The sequence below is a fragment of the Salvia hispanica genome, chromosome 1 (assembly GCF_023119035.1).
Source record: "Salvia hispanica cultivar TCC Black 2014 chromosome 1, UniMelb_Shisp_WGS_1.0, whole genome shotgun sequence".
In the NCBI taxonomy this organism is placed as follows: domain Eukaryota; kingdom Viridiplantae; phylum Streptophyta; class Magnoliopsida; order Lamiales; family Lamiaceae; genus Salvia; species Salvia hispanica.
In genome coordinates, this window is record NC_062965.1 from 26,372,453 (window position 1) to 26,381,592 (window position 9,140).

The window sequence follows — 9,140 nt, forward strand, 5'->3', positions numbered from 1 at the left end:
TTCTCCCCAATGAATCTCTTCTTGAAGTTGTTGTATATATGCTGGACACAGAATCGATGCTCGCTCTGTGGGAAATCCTCAGCGATGACTTTTGCAAGACCCTACCAAATTCATGGAACACATCACCCACCCATTAGCTCATACATGAGTAATACCAACACACAACACCCAGTAGCACATGTATGCTATACAACAAACGACAAAATCTATAATCACAAACGAACTATTTCATCTATATGCCGAATCACAGTTGACGCATTTATTATTTAAAAATCACAATTAGAGTATATAATTTCTACTGAAATCACATTACTCGTACCTTTTGTTGATCGGACATGAAGACGTATCTTGGGGCATTATCGTGTATGTGAAGGTCCTCTGATAGGCAGTCGAGAAACCATTTCCACTGTGCGTAGCTCTCGGCCTCAGTCACCGCCCACGCAATAGGCCACCAACCGTTGTTTGGATCAATCCCCATGGCCGTCATAAGTTGTCCCCTGTACATACCTCTCAAGAAACAAGCATCTAAGAAGATAATTGGACGGCAGAAACGCATCCAACCAGATTTCAAAGGCCCGAGGCAACAATAAAACCTCAAGAATCTGGGGCCTACCAATTCAGGCTCCCTGAAGTTCACGTAGTGTAAATGCACACTCGAATCAGGGTGTGTCCGTTCCAATTCTGACTTGTAGTAGAACAATCGCCGGTATTGGAGTCCGACCTTGCCAAATATACCCTCTAATGCCATGTCTCTTGCGCGATACGCCTTCATCCTACCAACTTTCAGCCCGAACTCCTCATCCACACACTGCCGTGTAGCTGCCAATGGAATGTGGGGATTCGCTTTGATTTTCTCCATGTAACGCGCAGCTAGCCACTTGGACGTGAGCCATCTCTGCTCCAACACTTGCGAGCACGTGTGAGCATGATCTCTATGCATATTCATTACCACATAATCAATATTGTTATGGGTTTCAATCTTCCTTGCATACACATACCACTCACATGCCTTGCCTTTACAAATGGCACGGAGTCTCTTCCCATCATTTTTTATGACATCCACACGTCGTCTGGTCATTATGGCGTACTGGCGCATGACCTCATAGAAGAAATCGCGATCCTTAAAAATATCACCAGGTTTCCAACATGGAAGCTCATTGGTCAGCTTGAATGGAGTGTATTTTAAACCCTTCTTCTTGAACCCCTCCAAATCTTCAAGATCTTGTAGATCTTGTAGCTCATCCACTGTTTCTTGCTCACATAGTGGGTTTTTATGCTTCGAATTCCGTTATTCCACAACAGGGGAGTACTTTCGGCGTTTCTTTGCCCCTCCATTGCCCTCACCATTCAGCTCTCCAGTACCTTCTTGTTCGGTGTCTGCATCCGCACTCCGCTGCTGTTCCACTTGTTGCTGACATAAGCTCTGATAATAAGATGTAAACAGTTGCTCATCTCGACACATGCTTGCCAAGGAGATAAAATGCCCGACCCCATCCTCATCATCCTCATCATCAGACTCACATCCCTCGTTATGCAGATGACAACCGTCGGGAACATACTCAAACGAAGGACAATAAACATCATCTTGGACAACTTGATCGGGTACTTCTCCTGCAGTTGGCTGGGCTTCTTCTGAACCTACACCAGTTGGAGCTGACTCTTGCACAGAGGTGTGAACTTCGTCCGTGAACAGTTCATGGGTAATGTCCTCAAGAATCGGGATAAATGAACTGTCATCCCGAATGTCCGCTTGTAGTTCACATTCACCGTCCATCACCGGTTGGTACACCTCTTCAAGTACATTTACACCCACAGTTTCATCTTCAGGGCATGACGAACCTCCAATTACCTCCTACGCAATACAAAAGTGAATCAATACACTGACAAATTATTTGGAGGGGAGGGGACACTGGGTCCATATGCTCAACACAACCAAACAAAATACTAAATAACAAACGGGCTACTACATCATTTATGGAAATCACAACTGACAAATGGGTAACTAACATCAATCATTGTGAATCAACATCACAAACGGGGTACTATGATATGAATCATTTAATATCACAACAAATTACCTCTTGCACGTGTGCATGGAGGTCTTCTCCTCCAACTTGTCCAACATCTGCCATAGGTTCAACAACATCTGGTATTGGTTGTTGTACAACTTCAACAACTTCGGATGGTACTTCGGTTGGTACTGCTTCGGATGGTATAGCATCACATAGTGGGGCTTCGGATGTTACTGCTTCGGATGTTACGACGTCGGATACTACTGCTTCGGAGGAAACCTCTGCAAAGGCTTTCTCCAAATTTTGACGTGCTACCTCATCATCCCTTTTCCACTTCGCACGGGCATCTTCCAGACTTTTTACAAGATATTCATCTAACTCAATGTCCTTATCATACCACCCAATCATCAAAGGCTTATTGTTTAAACCCTTTTGCTCCTGCATCATCTTCCTCAGTCGAACCTTTGGGACAGTTGGTTCAGCTTCAGCTTCTTCAATCTCTTCAATAATAACTCCTGTGGATTTCCGCGTCGTGAATTCGAGAATCGCTTGCGCTTCCTCTTCCATCTTTTTCAGTATAGCAGCAGCTCGGGTTATCTCCAAAACGTATATGTGAACTAGTTTTGTGCTAGTAGCAGCAACCTTGAGGAATTCGATGAGGTGTTCATCGTCAACAATGGGCATCAATGGACCTCCTATTACTTTGCCCTCACAGCCAGGACTATACTTTGGATGAACGTAATAAAACTCGCATATTGTCTTCATATCATACTTTAACTTAAGTACCATACTAGACAAGTCTATCAGGAAGAATTGGTAAATATCGCAGTCGTCAAAGAAAGTCAAATAACCACCAACATACTTCCCAGGAGCCGAAGAACGAACCAACCACCATGATGGAAAGCAACCGAAAACTTCCCAGGAGACTCCCCTGTTAATCAAAATCAGACAAAATTAAACTTGTGGCAAAATCAGACAACATTACACTTGTGAAAAAATCAGACAACTTTAAAATTGTGACAAAATTAGACAACACTAAATAACCTAACCTAACTAATTACCAACAAATTTCGGAACCCTAAATCACAAACTGAGACTATGTATCAGTGAAATTTTGTGATTTTGAAAAATTTTGAAAAATTCAGAACTCAATCTTACTGTATTCTTCTTCAGGATGGAAAAAATCCAGTTCAGGATATGTGACATCCCAAGTCTCTTTATCCACATCGATGACCTCCGGTCCATGTCTACGCGGCGGTGATACGCCCGGATTTTGCACTGTTTTAAGGCCATTATTTGGTCCGTTTTTGTTATCAAAATCATTCTACATGTCCATTATTTGCATATTCTATACATTTTGGTATTTTGACGTGTTTTATGAGAAATGTGCATATTTGAGCCGAAAAGGGGAGTAAAAACGCATAGTCTTGAAATCTGGAGTCGAGACGGCGACCGGCGACCGCCGCGAAGTTATACGGCGACCGCCGGCGCCCGAGCGGTCAGAGCTATGTGGCGGCCCGCCTCAGAAATTTACGCTAGGAGAAGAGTCTCGCCCGGCGACCGCCGGAGGACATGTGGCGGTCCGCCACCGAAGTGTCAGAGTCTCTGGACTCCAACGCGGCGACCGCCGGAGAAAGGCGGCGAATCCGACCAGCCCTAGATTTGCTCCAAGATTTACCAAATTTTGAAGATCTTTTCCTTCTATGATGAGGAATAATCTTCCCCTATAAATAGGACCTCAAGCTTCATCAAAAAGAGAGAGTTTTTCCCAGACAACAAGAACACATTCATAGAGATCAAAAGCTAGAGTACTTCAATTGTGCAAGGAGTTGGAGAAGGATTTGAAGAACATCAAGAACGACAAGGATTCAACCTACGGGTTTTATTTGCCTTAGTTTTATGTTCAAATTGTTTTCCCTTCAATCTATGTTTTTAGTTCATTCAGTCATGTGTAACTAAACTCATAGGATTCTAGGGATGTGTTAGTAGCAACTTTGGTTATACAATTCCGTTTTCTATTTAATATCCGTTTTGTTTTTACTTTGTTTCTTCCCTAAGTTAATCATGATGCTTCGTAATTGAGTGACACAATTATGTATGATTCAATACAACTTGCTTCATAACTGTGACAGAGTTCTAGCGAGTTAGATCCACTTTGTAGACACTACAGTTAGCTTCCTTTAAAACGGCACTGTTAATTGAGAGTGAGGACTTTTCAAGGGTCTTAGGAGCTTTTTGGAGTTACGTGTTAGGATTGACAACCCTAATGTTAGTAATCAACGTTTGTATCGCATGAGCATAAGCTAGGTGACTCGTCCTTTCAAAGTATTAACTGTGCTAGGATATTGTAGTTTGGAATTTGTATAACCATAAAAGTGAAAGCACATCCCTGGAATTCCCCTTATCTCTATACTTTTCTCTCCGTGATTTGCTTGCATTTAGTTGTTTACTGTTTTTAATATTTACTGTTTTCAAAAGTCTTCAAAAAATTCTTGTTTCTCCAGATAGTAATTGAGTTCTAGTAGAAGATAGACACTTTGTGTACATCTTCCCCGTGTTCGATACCCGGTACTAACCTTTTGCTATACTATACCTACTCTGTATACTTGCAGGTATTTATAGTGCAAATAAAAAGTGCATCAGGCGGCGCAGGCGATGATGAACGTGATGACGAGGCCGATGTCGGTGGTGTTGGTGTTGGCGTTGGCGATGGCGATGGCGTCGGTGATGGCGAAGGTGCGGGATGTTTTTTACGCCGACTCCCAGTTCTCGAGGAGGAAGCACCGGCGGACCCACCTCGCTTCCGTTTTAGGGCCATTCATGCAATAGACTTCAAGGATGAAGGGAGGGTTTACAACAGATACTGAGTTTGAGTTGGTAGGTGGGAAGTGGTATGGAGGGAAAAGATTGTAAATTGTAGAGACCGCAAAATGTGAATATTTTAGAATGAATTCAAATTTTCATTTTAAGTCTATATGTGGAGTGAAGAAAACGGAAGACGAAATGGCGCCGCTGCACAAAAACGTCCAATCGCTCGCGTCATGAAAGTAGATGGCGCAGCGCATGCAGGCCGCCAATGTCAGACGGTGGGTTGAAATGACTAGAATGCCCTTTTAGGGCTCAAGGGCAATATAGACCGAAAAAACACGATTTGTGATTATGTAAAAGGGTAGGGTTATGCGGAGGTATTTTTTTTCCCTATGGGCCTGCAATGTAACTTTTGAAAACGTTAGGGATATTTTATGTAGTTCACTCCTTCTAGCTTATGGTCAACTAGATGAGCAAAAAATATTGAGTTATTGGGCGAGTGTTCTAATATTGAAAATCATACATAGAATGAAGTCTCAAATGAATGTCCAGAGCAAGACCAAAATCCAAACAAAATCAATAGTCGAGTTGAAGCCAGGCGATTTCTTTGGTCCATAGTCCATCTCCAAATGTTATTGACAATGTAATTCACATGAATGAATATATTATAGGTCTACCGATGGTAAGGACCATATATTCAACTCCCGATCTAGTAGCATATCAAGAATTTTCGTTCTGATATGCAAATTGTGCTACACATAATTACATGACACTCAAAAGTAAAAAAAGCAATAGAAGAGTGTGCGTGTTTTCCCTTAATGTTGTCTAATTATCTTTCTTGTTCAAAATCATCTCTTGGTTCATTCTACTACTCTTTCTACTTAATTTATTTCGTATCCACTTTCCAACTAATTTTTTCTACAATTTGTACTTATCTCTAAATGATTTCAGGTGGCGTGGAAAAGAAGTTGGAGATTAAACTCGTCCATAAAAAATAAAAATATTATCATTGATGTATAAGATGGAGGAGCAATATTAGAATTGCACTAGTAATAGGGTTGGTGATTTTTCAATTATACGAAAATCTAATACGAACACACACAAAATTAATGAGTTTAAGTCAAGCATTATTGGATTCCTATTTTTAACAGAATGACCCGTTAAAAATCCATTAATTTGGATAAAGTTGGGTTGAGATTAGGGAATCCATTATACTCCTTACTCATAATATTTTAATTGTTTATACTTTCAAATTTTTTATAATAGGTGTTATTCTATAGCACCATCAAGTAATTCAGGTTTAAATTACGTAAATCAGATTTTTATCGTGTAAACCAGGTTTCATTGTGCAACATTAGGTTTTAATCAGGTACTAATTATGTCATACAATGTTTTCATCATATAAATTATATTTAATTGTATAAATCACTTTTTATTATGTAAATCAGTTTTTATCGTGTATGTCATGTTAAATCATATAACACCTAATTTAATCGTGTAATATCATATTTTAATCGGTGTAAATCAGATTCATGTGTTTGTCGTGTCGATAATGCCTTCGTATCATGTGCGAGTCGGGTTTGAATAGCAAATCAAATTTGTATTCGAATTGATAATTTTCCTAATAATTCATTGATAAGTCGTATTCTAAACCTTGGTAATTGGTCAGTATGTCGTGAAATACATGTATTATCTGCAAAACAGTTGCTCAAGTGTGCAGGATTAAAGGATCCAAGTCAGTGGGAGACGATTCAGGTGACGCAAGTGAAAAGGGCGCCCGAGAAGGGTGCAAAACCGACCAGGATGCATGCCAGAGAAAAGGCTCAAGATGGAGAAGAAGGATAGCTGGGATGATCATTAACAAGGGCAAAAAGGTCAAAACGTGAAGGAAGTCTACCCTAAAAGCAAGGGCAAGCCTCCCTATAAAAGAAGCCACTTGGAGAGAGAGAAGGAGTTCCTTCGAGTTCGGGAAAAAAGTCCAGCCACCACACTTAGTTAGAATTATCTCTAGAAGATCAGTTCCTTCAGCATTGTCCAATCTCTCGTTCCTCGCCACAGCCATGGTCACTTGACGTCCAAGAGTCTGCCGGAGAAGTCATCGATCCACCGTTCCAGCCAGTTATCGTAATAGTATAGCAGTATCATCGCCCGAAGTGGCAAAAACAATCATTACTTGCTTTCTAGTTTAATATTTACTTGTTTTCGTCGTTGGTTTATTGCAAACACTCATCGTTATTGCAAACACTCATCGTCCTAGAATGACTTCACGTTGTGTAAAGGAAAATGAGGATGAAAGACTGCCACTACAAATACCTTCATCTGTGGTAGTTGGCACAGAGAATGCCAGCTGCTTGTCAAGTGATGAATCAGCGAACATTAGCAGTGTTACTTCACTTTCACTTAAAGGTTGTTTGCTCAAATTCTTATTTTGATTCTATGGTTTGGTATATGGTAGTTAAACATCTTAGAGCACTCCCACTGGCACTCTCTTATTTCTCCCTTATTTCTCCTTAACTCCTGCCACATCAGCGCCACATCAGCATCACATTTTATCCCTAGTTTTTAGCCAACTGCTACATTGGTTTCTCCCTTATTTCTCCCTAACTCAACATTTCATTTTTACATCATTATTTTTTATATTATTTAATTTTCCCTACAAATGTATTTAATAAATAGACTAATAATGAACAATTCATCGTTATATTAATCATTGGAAAATATAATACAACGAGAAAAAAAAAAACTACAAATAAAAACCGCAAATAAACAAAGATTTAAAAAAAAAAAAAACTAAGACGGAGGGGCCGGAGGGGCGTCGGGCTCGAGGCCCATCTTAATCTGCAGGCCTTGGATGCATTTCCAGAGGGCCGCCTTTTCTTCAGGGGTCCCGCCGCCGGTGAAGTACAGCGTGTACATCTGCGACATATTGGCGACATTGTTCGAATAAGTGGCTTTTTCTAAGTCGATGTGGGGTTCCGAACCGACTTCCGACGTTGTGCCCTTCCCCTTCCGCCTCCCCTTCGCCTTCTTCGCTCCCTCCGGGCGCTCGTGCGGACCATCCCCACTCAAGTCGATGTGGGTCGCGCTCCCCTCGCTCTCCGAAACGCTAAGTCGCGAGCGCACCGATTTCCCGTGCAGCGCGGCGTGCATTCCCGTCCGGAATTTGGGGAGATCCTTCAGCTTATCGTAGATGTTCCAATACTTGAACCCCTTCGACAAGTACTTGCCACAATACCTCTGCATGGCCTCATCTCGGACCATATGCTCGTTCTGGCCACTGGGCATGTCCGCCAACAAGTTAGAATAAATACCGTTGAAGTGGCCGCAGTCCCTCATGAGGCGCTCCCAATGCCGACGGATCGCCTCGCTGCCATGGTCCTTCATTGAGGCAGTCTTGTGGCTCCTGTACTTCGCGGCAACCCGCTCCCAGAATATGATCTCAGTCTGGTAGTTGCTGCGCTCCGCGTTCTGTGACGTGTCCGCCCAGCAGGTGGCTATCAGCTCGGACTCTTGCAGAGTGTAAGTAGTCCTTACCCGCTTCGGCCTCTCATCGGAACCCGTATCAGTCGCAGGCGGCTCGGTGGGCGTTTCTTCCACCTCGAAGTCCTCCGCGCTCAGTGTCGCGGCCTGAGATTCTTGGTCGCCTGGGGTTGATCCGGGGGTGTCGAACTGGGGCCGATACACATCGTCGGCTGGAGAGGGCATTCTGCCGGCATAGTTGAAGTACGGAGAAAGTCTCCGCGCCGGAGGAGTCTGCAAAGGAGACGGACCCGCGTATGGAAGTTGGCCGGGAGGAGAACCCATCGCCAACAACGAGTGCATCCACTGCTCGTTTGCTTCATCCGTGTTGGGAATTTGTGAACTCGACTCTTTCCCCTTACCCTTACCCTTACCCGAGCGGGAATTTTTCTTCCAAAAGCTCATAATTTGATGAAGATTGAAGATTGGGAGAAGAGATTGAAAATGGAGAGAATGAAGATTGTGGGTGATGAATGGAGGAAGTGGAGGAAATATTTATAGGGGTGGGATGTAAAAATAGCCGTTGGGCCGAAAAAAAAAAAAAAAAAAATTTAAATATCGCCGATTTATCGCCGAGCGTCGCCCACAATGGCCGGCGATCGCTCGGCGATAATCCGGCGATAAAACGCCGGTTGGCGAAAAAATGGTAACATTATCGCCGAATTATCGCCGTTTTCACCACAACGGCCGGCGATAATCCGGCGATGTTCGGCGATTTATCGCCGGATTTTCGCCACCCCCATTGGGAGTGCTCTTAACAATTTCTTTTGAATAGTATTATTTATGCTCGATAGCTGATGT